General features: G+C 40.3%; 1 pseudogene; it reads left to right on the forward strand.

Annotated features, from left to right (window-relative positions):
• Positions 1 to 599: 599 nt before the first annotated feature.
• Positions 600 to 3,091, forward strand: LOC117580921 (annotated as a pseudogene).
• Positions 3,092 to 13,153: the final 10,062 nt, after the last annotated feature.

Consider the following 13,153-nt stretch of genomic DNA (forward strand, 5'->3'; position numbering starts at 1 on the left):
TGGGCACCACACAGATACCCAAGACACCCAGAGCATAATTCAGGACACGACGCACATAATGCAAGGCAGACGGTGTGAGGGGAGAGACCGAAGCCCATGGGCGACATATTTGTGCCGTCAAATAAAAAAAAGACGCATTAACATTTTTCCAATTTATTGGGCAGTGTGCCTGCTCCCATCCGCCAGATCCTGCAACGACGATCCAGAGTCATTGCGGCGGCAGCTGCTGCCCGACTGAATCGACCCTCCCTCGAAAGACATACAACCCACAACCCTCTTCGTGGAACGAACTATTGAAATATGTATGTATCTCGTATCTGTATCTCTGGTAGGGCAGTCGGCAGAGAGGAGTGAACAGAAGGAGGCACATATTTAGCCACAGATTCGTACCGCAAAATGACATGCTACAACAATTAAAGGCCATCCATTCCAGAGGAGTAGCTTGGTATCTGTGTTTGCATTCACCGAAATGATATTTTGACACGCAGCTGTGCTAAAACCAGCAATTAAAACACCCAAATAAACACAATGCTACAGATGTACAAAATGTAGCTCCTATGCGCCAAAGTCAATCGTTTCGTTTTCGCAATTGTGGGTTAATGGCCCTTTCAACTTCGGCGCAGGAAGTGTATCTTATGGATACAAAAGGTAATTCCATTGGACTTCGATTCATATTTGGCACGCAACAAACCAATTTACTCGCTCTACGACAATAAGTACACTCGCAAGCAACTTTAATAGCAACTCTTTCTGATACTGGAATATCTTTTAAGGACAGTGTTTGGTTTTTTTTCTTGTATTTCATGCCTCTGCAGGTGGAGGCGTGTTCCCATCTATAAATCATTTGGTTCTGTGCTGCAGAACAGAGCTCAAAATGCAATTTACTGTTCGAGGCAATTAACTGTAGACCCAATGAAGGCCTGCCTGTTTCCTGAGTCCCTTCGTTTGTGCGGGGACCCACAGATGGAGAGATAGAACGGAAAAAAGGCTCCTCTCTGGGCAAAAAAGGGAAAAGAACAAAAGCGTCGACTGATTTGTATCAACTAACCAAGCGTAACGCAGACAAACACTTCCTTAATCATTTGAATCGCCTTCTCAACTCCTCGCCCTATCTAAATCCAACTTCTATTCCAGTGCCACTCGCATCGCAAAGATACACCCCGCACCAAAAAAAAGCCCCAACACCAATCAATCAACCTGTGCCATATAAAACATAACAAGTTTAATTTGTTCTCTCGTTCTTTATATCTCTCTCTCGCTTTATATATATCTTTCGCTCTGTATCTCTAGCTCCCTCTCTTTATAATTCTCTTCCGATGTGGTTGTCATGGCGTATGTATGTACATATGTAGATAAATGGCGTCGCACAGTGGAGTTTTGTTTTTAAGTCACTTCTACTTACCCCACTGTTCGCCCGAATCTGTGCCATTGTACTTAACAATAAATCAGTCATAAAGCAGGCCTTGATTTCGAACAAACTCGTCATATTTCGACCTGCCGGAAAAGTTCATACAAAAATTCATTACGTTTTAGTTTGTCGTGCGGATTGTTTCTTTTTTGTGAGAGCTCGTCGGAAAAAAAACAATTTTGCTTTTGCCTTTTGTAAAAAAAAAAGGAAAAGTTCGAAAAAAAAGATTTTTCAAAATTTTTGCCGAAATTGCTGAAGAATTTGTTACCATTCTGGTTGACGTTGACATAGACACCACTGGACGTCGTCTAATTGATGAGATGGTCCAGTTGGCTGCCTACACTCCAAAGGACAACTTCCAGCAGTATATCATGCCGTATATGAATCTGAACCCTTCCGCTCGTCAGCGTCATCAAATTCGTGTTATTTCGATCGGTTTTTATCGCATGTTGAAGTCCATGCAGACCTTCAAAGATTATAAAATCAAAATCGGAGGTCGCTGCCCTCATGGACTTCCTCGCATGGCTGGAGATGCTGGCCGCCAAACAGGCCAACACAGATGGCATCGTTTTGTTATATCACGAGGAGCGCAAATGTATACCCTACATGATATTGGAGGCGCTCAAGAAGTACGGATTGATTGATGGATTCAATCGGACGGTCAAGTCTTTTGCCAACATTTTCAATATTGCCAAGGCCTCCATGAGCAATACTAATATCAGGAAGTGTGGTCTACACAAGCTTTCGATGCTCTTGTCCAAGCCCAAGGATGACATTTCCGGCAAGGAGAATGAACCCGAGAATATCAAGCAGAACGTCAGCATCAACGACAAGAGCTCCAAGAATGGCATAAATCACTAGTAGCAGGACGGTTTTGAGGGGAGCGCTAATGTGCGCGCCAAGATGGTCTACAACGTGGCTTTGCAGTTGACCAACTAGGAACGCAAATCCGAGCCAGAGTCATGGGAGGCGGTGATTAACCTGTTCAACGCTGTGAAACCATTTGCCCAGCTTGTCAGCACAGACGTCAAGGAGCTGGAAACCCAGAACGAGAACCTGGGACGCCAGAATTCATTCCGTCCACTCTTCCTGAACCGTGTTCGTGCCGTGAAGTTCCGCATTGTGCTGGCCGAAAATGGCTTCACTCTGGATTCTCTAAATGCCATTTGGACTGAGAAGGGCAAGGAAGGCTTGGACCTGGCTCTGGCAGCGATTGACACCCTGAAGGACGAGAAAAAGACTGAGCTGTTGGGCCTTCTGGACAGCTTCTACGATCCAAGCAAGGTTGCCATCAAGCCGAGCATCATGCCCAATAGCTCTCGCCATCGCGTTCGCGTCAACGGTGCAGCATCGTCGAAGCATGGAGCCATGATCTCCCGCTCTACCAGCAACGAATTCGGAGCTGGTGGCGACAAGTCCCAGCGTCAATCCTTAATGCCAGACTCTACCACCAAGTCGCCATCGCCCGGTAAGTCGGGCGGCCGTTCTCACCGAAAACGCAACAACACTTCCAACCACAGCTTTGGCAATGCCAATAGACCCAAGAAGACCGAGACACGCTTGTCAAAGACTGAATTGAACAAGCCGGCCCCGAAATCTGTGGCTGTGGACAACGCTTTGGCCACACTGCCGCCAATGGCACTGCCAACGCCTGTGGCAACCAACTAAAGATCCATGGAGAGACGGGTTATAGTGCATGTAAGTAAGTTTATCTTTTTATATTGTTGCATATTTTGCTTTGCTTTGCTAGCTAGTTAGTAGTGCTTTGGTAGAACATTAGCAGAGCTAGCCCAAGCCGAGATTACCTTCTCGGTGTGTGGGTGTGTATTATAGATTGTTGATTAATTTTATGAATTTTTTGCCTATGGTTGTTATATATTATTGAATTTGTACATAAACATATACAAAAAGAAAGAGAATGGAAAAAAATGAGTCTTCCGCCATTTGAGGTTACTAAATTAATAACTTCTGAACGAATCAAGATATTTTCATGAAAGAAACTGCATTTGAAAGAAAAATCCTCAACAATTTAGGCGAAAATAGTATCTGGATTCATTTTTTTTAAAGATGTTTTTCACTTAGGCTTTTATACAGTCAAAATATATCCTTAGCTTATCCCGAGATTTGTTGTGTATTATCCTTGAATATTACTTTATCTACTTACATACATATGAAAGTACATATATGTGAGCGCATTTTGCGTTTGGGAGATGTTTGGTTTGGGATTTAACTGACGCTACTCTCACAAATATCTACTTTTTAAGATATCAACTTTGACTTGAAATAAAAAAAAAACGAGGAAGGACGTGTGAGACGCTTCTCACGCGTCACAGCTTTTTTTAAATTTTAAATTATACATTTTAAACTGTTTGTACATGTGTCATATATGTACATCTACATCACTTCTCATGCCAACACGCTGTTTTCGCTCATCCCTCTCCCCTAGAGCTGTACACTACACGAACAGAGTGTGAAATTATAGAATGTGTAATTCTAATTTTTGAAATACACTTGTATCAGTGTGAGCATACAGCAGTCTGGAGGAATAATTTGGTGGCTCTAGGTTTTATAGTCTCTGAGAACTAGCCGACCAAGAAGACGGAGAGACGGAAGGAAGGACAGACAGATATAGACTCGGCTATTGATGCTGATCAAGAATATATATACTTTATGGGACGGAAACGTTTCCTTCAGTGCGTTACATACATTCACTTTTGTGCCCAAATACAATATACCCCATTTACCATTTATAATTTTGAAACAGTTTTGCTGGATCCTTCACTTTATTTGTATTGATTTAAGTTAGGGAAAGCTCGTGCCAGTCCGTGCCACACCAGGCAAATATAAAGTCAAACGATTTGCATCGGAGAAGTGGAAATGAAAATGTCCAAAACCAGGAGCCAGGAGTCTAAAGCCAGAAGCAGGGGCGTCAAGAAGGTGCGACAGGAATAATAAATATTTAGTTTAAGTAAATGGGCTTTTATCGAGCATCTCTGGAGTGCCATAATTTGCAATTTTTCCAAGGCTCAGGCCTTGGCAGCCTCTCTTGGCTGTCTGCTGTCCGTTTGGGGAACTGCTCTGCGCCTTCTAATTGGTTCAGCAAAATGGAACCAAAGACAAAGGCGCAACAACAATATGTAATATAGCGAAGGAAAGCGAGGGAATCCGTCCGCCACAACATTTATTCGCGCAATATACTTTCCAGCCATAAATATGCGAAACTTGAACACCGCTGTGTATCTGGTGTGTGTTTGGGGGAAAACCAAAAGCAAAGTCCGCTTTCTCCGCTTTAAAAAATAACCCAACGGCCCATAAAACACAAAAGCCAGCAAATGAAAATGATCTAAGGACAGACCCGCCATTTCCAGACTAAGGAGTATTTGGTGCAAAGTCTAATGAAAATAATTGCAGCGTTGTGCTTTTTATTTATGGAAGAATCTGAAGCTCCCCCCTTTCTTCTAACCTTCTTCGCAAGGAAATCAAAAGTTGAGAGACATTGCTGTAAGCACTATAAGGATTTAGGGCTTCCTACAATAAGTTGCTGTTAGGACCTTCATAACGAAGAAAATCAGTGTTCAGCAGCTCGTTAGTACTAGACTACTGTACTACTATAACGACCAATTACAATTCTGTATAAAACTCTTTTTTTGATTCAATTTGCTGCACAAAATTGAAGAGTAGTAACTAGAAAATCAGTTTTAATAGCTATTGGTTCCTTTCAACTAAGAACTTGCTTTTGCGTGAAGTTTTGCACACTCAGTAGTACAGTATCTGTAACTTACCAGTTTTTTTTCTTCAAATGTTACATTTTACATTTTTTCTGAATTTTTCCTCTACATTTGCATCACTTCTCACGCTGACACGCTCTTTTAGATCGCCGCCCTTCCCTAGACCCACACACTGCAGACTCGCTGCAGAGGCACAGGCAGCGCCCGCACACAAAAAAACAAATATAAGCTGCGGGACAGGGTAGGTTAAAAGTCGGCAGAGGCAGAGGCCGAGTGAAGCAGGAGCAGAGTGTAAATGAGAGAATGTGAAAAGAACAACAAAAGCTGCGGGACAGGGTGGGTTTAGCCACTGCAAATTAATTTCTTCATTCTGGCTATAATAATGATCCAATCGGATCCCAATTTGGTGATCTGATAGATATGGCTATTCCCTACGGAATGGCGTTTTTAGTTTTCTTTTATCTTCAAAATTGTAGATTTAGGATTTATAATTTAGGATGTTAATTTTTTAAATACACTGGTTTCAGTGTGAGCATATATCAGTCTGAATGCAAAATTTGGTGGCTCTAGCTCTTATAGTCTCTGAGAACAAGCCGACAAACAAGACGGACAGACAGACATGGCTCAATCGACTCGGGTATTGATGCTGATCAAGAATATATATACTTTATGGGGTAGGAAACGTTTCCTTCTCTGCGTTACATACAACCGTTATTCCCCACAAATACAATATACCCTATTTACTCTTCGAGTACCGGGTATAAAAAAACACGTTAATGCATACTGGGTTCAGCCTTATGAGCACCAGCCCATATGAAGTGATACTTCCTAGCCTGGCGTTGGGTGCCTAGTTTTTCACCTGTGCTATTTGTTAACTTTAGCTGTACTAATGGTCTTATTTAATGGAAATGTGAAAAAGGGTCTAATAAACTTTACTTTGAGTCACAATTGGCATTAATGTGTCATTCCATTTCTTCATGATTCGAAGCCAAACTTAACCACGCCAAAAAAATTACACAGCAATTAATATTTTTTTAAACAAATCTGGCTCATTTAAAACTGCAACTTGATGAAAATTTCACTACGGCTAGTGAAGTTGATTTCCATGAAGCCTGTGTGGCAAAATTTGTAAAAAAGAATACGAAAGCCCAAAATTGTATCGAGGGTGCTTTGCAACCGGTACTGCTTGTGTAGGGGGTTAATATTAATTCATGGGGCAACAATACCTTGGGGGAAAGATTGTTTCCAATACTTTTAGTCATCAAAAGACTGAAGACTAAATATAGCAAACAAAAATTGTCATTGTACATGTTACCTTTAATATTTGAATTTTACTTAAAGAATCGGACGGCTGTACGAATAATTAATGTGCGAAAAATATTACTTTATTGCTTAAGTTAATTTTTATAAGGATACCATAGAGGAAAATTAAAAACTTTTTTCATAAACATATAGTAGATACATATGTTGATCTTCGATACAAAATTAACTTTTTCTGTTTACGTTAAGTTATAGGGGTTCAAACTAGGGTGATGACGATGTAAGAATAATATGTGGTCTTACTGTACATACTTCGAAACTCTTCGATTACCGGGTTTAAAAATAATGCAGAAATATGCGCATTTGAATTTCACGAGTTTTCAAGCAGGCTTTAAATCCTTTGGTCCAGTTCTCTAACATTTTTTTGCAGCGAGAAAAATGTAATTGTCTGAGCTTTTCTGTGCAACATCTTAGAACGCACACATACTTGACTCCTGGAGTGGCAATTGGTACTTTGGTACTTTGGTACCCTGCTGCCCACTTGAGTATTAAATTCTAAAATGCCTCTGCCTGCTACTTCGGCCCTAGTCTCAAGTCGCTCCTCTGTGGCAAGGTAAATTAGCCCAATGCTCCTTATGCAGCATCCATTCATTCCTTCTTGTATTTCCATGCAAAAGCCACGACTCCCAATTGTTTTTTCCCCACTTCCCTTCAGCTCACTTCAACAGTTCTCTCGTCCCTTGTCTCTCGTGCAACAGAATTATCAAATTTCAATTTTCAATTGCACTTTACACCTCCGTGTAATAGCCACTGAATTATGGTTTAGATTTCCTTTTCAACTTTTTCTATAACTGAAATGTAAAATGAAGAAAGCTCTGAATATTTCTGTATTTTTATTCAAGATTTACAATCCATCTTCCCGCCCCTTTCATTTGGAGTGAGACGATTAAAAGCCGAGTCGATATAGCCATGCCTGTCTGTCCGTCCGTCCTTCCGTCTGTCCGTCTTGTTTGTCGGCTAGTTCTTAGAGACTATAAGAGCTAGAGCCACCGATTTTGCCTCCAGGCTACTGTATCCTCACACTGAAACCAGTGTATTTCAGAAACGAGCAGGTACGCTTCTTCAGTAAACGCTTCTTACGCGTCACAACTTTTATACCCAGTACTCAGTACTATATCTGTACCTTAGCGGTTTTTTGTAAAATTGTACATTTTTTCTTCATCTGTCATCGACATATATCATCATCACATCACTTCTCACGCCAACACGCTCTTTTAGCCCGCCCCCCTCCCTTTGAGCCGCACACTGCAAAATCACGGCAGAGACAGAGGCCACACACTGCAGAAGTAGAGTGTGAATGAGAGAATAGGCAAAAAACGAAAAAAGCTGCGGGGGGCTGGGTTGCTGGGTTTAGTCACTGCAAATTATTTTCTTCATTCTGGCTATAATAATGAAGGCAAATGAAGGCACCAGCAAATCGCGAAAAACCTGCGGTATTCACAAATACGAGAAAACTAAAAACGCCATTCCGTAGGGAAGGACCAAATCTATCAGATCACCGAACTGGGATCAGATTGGATCATTATTATAGACAGAATGAAGAAATTAATTTGGCGTGGTTAACCCACCCCGCCCAGCAGTTTATTATCTTTTGCACATTCTCTCATTCCACACTCTGCTTCGTGTAGTGTGCGGCTCTAGGCGGGGGGCGAGCTAAAAGAGCGAAGACCCATGAGTCCATGGGTCCACCTTCCCGGGCTTAGGCCACAGTCGGTAGGGGAGATTAGGTGAGGTGTGAAAAAATGGGGTAGGCAGAATTGGTAGAAAAGAAATTGCCGTTCAACGTCCACGTGCTTGGAAAATAAACGATGTTGTCTATGACAAGGCATGACGATAATGACCAACGCCATGCTGCCTGCCGAGGCTCCTTGCTCCCTCCAGACCCTATGGTTTTTATTACTGGCTATCCATTAATTGGAGAATGGCATTTTGGTAAAACCATTGACTTGACATTGCATTGCATTGGGATTTAGGAAAACTCTAGGAACTATTGGCTTGGTGTTTTTACTTACAACTTGAAAGACGTATGGTAGGCCTCTCCATTCTTCTGTCTCCTGTTCTCTCTTTATTTTCTACTTCTTTCCCTAAATTCTTTCATCATTATATTTTTCTTATTCCGTAAAATCAAGAGTTTTAGTTATACCTGAATATCCCTGAATACATTTGAATATGGGGGGCACATCCTGAACTTTTCTTTTACTGCTGCGTCATTGTTGCTACAGCCACAGCCTTAGCATAAACATCTCATACAGCTCCACGTCCTCCCTCAGCAACTTCAAGCTCCATTTTCAGTTTCATCATTCTCTACCACCATCTTTGTCTTTGTTTTTGTTTTATGTACAGATGCAGACACAGAAACAGACACAGACATACTCCTCCTTTATATACATACATATGTATTTAGATACATGTGTACATTTATACAGATATTTTTGCAGGCAAATTTTTTGTTTACTTTTTACTTTCAAGGTTTTGCCGTCGCTGCGTAGTGTTGGTACTGAGATGCTTCACACCTTTTGCAGTGGGAAGAAAAAACTCGTATACGTTCGTCCCTTCCTCTTTCCTCTTCACACATTACGTCTGCTGCTCCGTCCGTTTACCCCTATTTTTCTGCAGCATCATCATCCACAGAGGATGGTCCCCTGGTCGTTCCGCCGCTGATATCAATGGCAAAACCTTTTGTGGATTGTTATTTTTGTTTGTTGCTGTCTGCACTTGTGCTCGAGCCCCGAGATGAGGCCCAGAGACAACAAAAGCAAGCGCTTGAGCACGAGACAAGTCCCGAGATGAGGCCTAGAAATGGCAGCGACTGGCATCATAAATCATCTAAAGTGGCGTCTGGGCTGGCCTCTCCGCTCTCTATGCCCCAGTTTTCTTATGGCTAAAAATCCTGCTATTTTCTGTTTTTTGTTACTACAACTATAGCAATTTGCACGAGTATCTTGCAGATACACACTCTTCCGATCATGACGGGGCCGCCCGTCATCCAAACGCTGTCGCCGCCTTCCAACACCATCTAGAGTACAATTTTGTACTTGTGGTTTTCCCAGATTCCCATTTCCTTGAGTTACTTTTATCATTTTCGTTGCACTAATTTGATGCCATACAAATAATGTACGTGAGCAGATTTTCAGATGGTTTTGGGAAAATTGTTGGCAATAATTTCCTTATTTAACCGATTGCGGGTATTTACATATGTATGTATGTACATATGTACATACTTGGTGGTGCTGCATGGGGTACGGATACAGAAAGATTTTGTATATTTTTCTCCGCAGGTGCCCCCGATTCGACATTTTGCAACAGTTGTTCCGCTTAAACAGAATCGGTTGAGTGGAAAAATGGAAAGAGCTGAAAAATATGGGAAACTATTTGAGGATTTTAACAACCTTGATGCAGGTTTTGGCAAGCATCTATGTACACATGGATGTCTTTAACTAGAGCTAACCCCTATGAAAAGCGGCAGCAGGGCGATTATTGAGACCCAATTATGGTATTGCACTTGAGAATTTGCATAAATGATCCAAGGAATATTTACCTCAGAATCACCTCACAAATCTGTAAAAATGCAAGTTCCATGAAACATTGAAGATATCTAACAACAAATCAACATTAAATTACTAAAATATATTGAAAAATTCGCAAAAAATAAAACAAAATTGAAAATAAATAAATAAAAAGAATAGTAGATTGTCAACTGCAGAGGTTATCCGATTTATCGCTGATTGCCCTCGGCATTGATTTATAGCTTAAAGAAGAGAGGATCGCGGATTTGAACAACATGTGCCAGTTTCAGTGACGTGGGGGCGGACGCACACACTACAGAGCAATAACCGTTCCGGTTTTTGTTCTTTAAAAATTTGCAAAGAAAGCAAGAAAACTGGAGAGCCGCCAATGGATTTTGAAAATCCCGAAAGATGTCGGTCCACAAATAAAGCAAATGAAACGAGAAGGGAAGTGTGAGACGCTTCTTACGCGTCACAACTTTTATACCCGGCACTCAGTACTACTTCTGCACCTTAGCGGTGTTTTGTCAAATTTTAAATTTTTTCTTGAACTGTCATCTACATCTACACACTGAAGACTCGCGGCAGAGGCAGAGGCAGCGCCCGCACACAAACAAATAAAAAACAAATATAAGCTGCGGGACGGGGTGGGTTAAAAGTCTGCAGAGGCAGCGGCAGGGGGAGGGCAGAGGCAGAGGCAGAGTGAAGCAGAAGCAGAGTGTGAATGAGAGAATGTAAAAATAACAACAAAATCTGCGGGACATTGTGGGTTTAGCCACTGCAAATTAATTTCTTCATTGTGGCTATAATAATGATCCGATCGGATCCCAATTTGGTGATCTGATGGATATGGCGATTCCCTACGGAATGGCGTTTTTTCTTATATCTTCAAAATTGTATTTATGTGAGGTTTTCGCCTTTTTCGGGGGCGGAAGGGGGCGGGGCTTATTTTTGAAATACACTGGGTTCAGTGTGAGCATACAGCAGTCTGGAGCCAAAATTTGGTGGCTCTAGCTCTTATAGTCTCTGAGAACTAGCCGACAAACAAGACGGACGGACGGACGGACGGACAGACAGGCATGGCTATATCGAGTCGGCTATTGATGCTGATCAAGAATATATATACTTTATGGGGTCGGAAACGCTTCCTTTTGTGTGTTACATACAACCGTTATTCCACACAAATACAATATACCCTATTTACTCTTCGAGTACCGGGTTTAAAAATATGGATGACTTTGGCACTTTATCTAATGTATCTGTTGGACTGGAATACATTCACATTTTCATACATACATATGTACATTCATACATTCATATATTCACATTCCGCTTCAATAATGTTTATTCAACAACAGATGGAAGACTATCTCCGACAAACAACCAACATTTTTATACTTTTCGGTCTACTAATGAAGTTATCTGCACATAACATAAACCGAAAGCCTGAGATGCCAGTTCTTCGAAAGTAATTAAGTTTTTTACTCTAAATAATCAAATTATTTTGTTAGTATTTTCACATAATTTTCCTAAGGCACGGCATTTTGTGTGAATATGTGTGTACATTGCACATATTTACATATATGTATTTAAATTTAAGCCTTCATTTGTACATGCATCCTGTACAAACATATATACATACATACATAGGAGGAAAATTCTAAATCAATTTCTTTTGTTCACTGGTGTAATACGCTAGTATAATAAGGGTGAAAAACTGGTTTCCAATGTATATTTCATATGTACATTCCTCATTTATATGTATGTACATATATACACACATGTGTACGTCGGTACAAATATTTTTTTTGGATTATGTTTACCGTTGCAGTTGTACATTTGCCACATTTGCTGTTACTCATATTTACTCATTTCAAAAGGATGGAATTTTCTTGTTTCAATATTTAGCTGATTCTGTGGGTGAAGTTTATTTGCATTGGGAACTCTACATTATTTCAACGAAGAAAATATACACAACAGCGAGAAGGTCGAAGACTCTGCTGTGAGAAAATATAAAACCCACTTTATATGTCTCAGGCAATGTATGGCGTAACGAGAAGCAAAAAAGATTGTGTATATACATGCTAGTTAGGTTTAAAAATCTACTAATTTCACAACAAACCAAAAGGAAATTTGTTTTCATGTTTTATAAAATGTACATATGTTGCCGCTTTTGAGTATTTTTAATATTCACACATCTTATGTTTACAAAACATTACTAAATAAAATTTGTACAGGAAAATATATGGATTATTTTGTCGAATAATATCGAAGAACGGAAAAGGAAATTGCTTAATTTGTTTGATTGTTTCCCATACTATGGAGAATTGATAAATGTTTAATATGAATTTTCCATTAAACATATTTCATTTGAAACCGACGATATTTTCCTTTTGGTTTGTTCTTGTTTTCCTTTTTCGCTGCGTTTCTCTTTTCAGAAAGTGTGGCGGTGGAAAAGGTGTAGGAAAGACGAAAATGTTTAGGGTGTGACCTACATTTTTTGTGGTTGCTTTTCCGTTGAAGTCCAGTCGTTGACGCTCTGCTTGCTGTCTTGATCAGTTAGTTTTTCTATCCAAAAATATGTTTTTGTAATCCGTTTTTTAATGTAATCTGCCGCTACTTCCGCTCTGCCTCTTTCGCTGTTTTTCCATAGGAAAGAATCTTTTTTCTTTTCTTTTTTCTCTTTCCTTTCTATCTCTCTTTATCTTTAATTTCGGGGTTCTTCTTGTTGTTTATATCTTTCTCTGTTTTCAGCACTTTCCAGCACTTAAAAAAATTGGTCACAACAAAAACAAATGAGCAAAAAATTATAAAGTGCCTCCTTGCGCAAATCAAGAAAGCTGGCAGAAATGCAAGGACTGTAATAGAGGGAAGGGAGAAGTGGATTTCAGGTTTTTAGGGAAACAAACGCACAAAAAACGTAGGAAAAACACGCGAGCACACACAAAAACACACAGATAGACACTCACGTTCACGTACACATACACGCGGATGCGGATGGATGTATATGTTATTCGCGCCGTCATTCGAATGTTGAATACATATTGATATATCGAATATTGATATATGTATATATTATTTGATCATTTATTTGTGAGTGATATTCTTTTGCAAACATATCAGCACATTTGCGTGGGATATTTCAACGGAATTAACTGAACTCGGCACTATTTTCTATTTTTCTCTTGTTT

The sequence above is a fragment of the Drosophila guanche genome, unplaced genomic scaffold, assembly GCF_900245975.1.
Source record: "Drosophila guanche unplaced genomic scaffold, DGUA_6, whole genome shotgun sequence".
NCBI classification, from domain to species: domain Eukaryota; kingdom Metazoa; phylum Arthropoda; class Insecta; order Diptera; family Drosophilidae; genus Drosophila; species Drosophila guanche.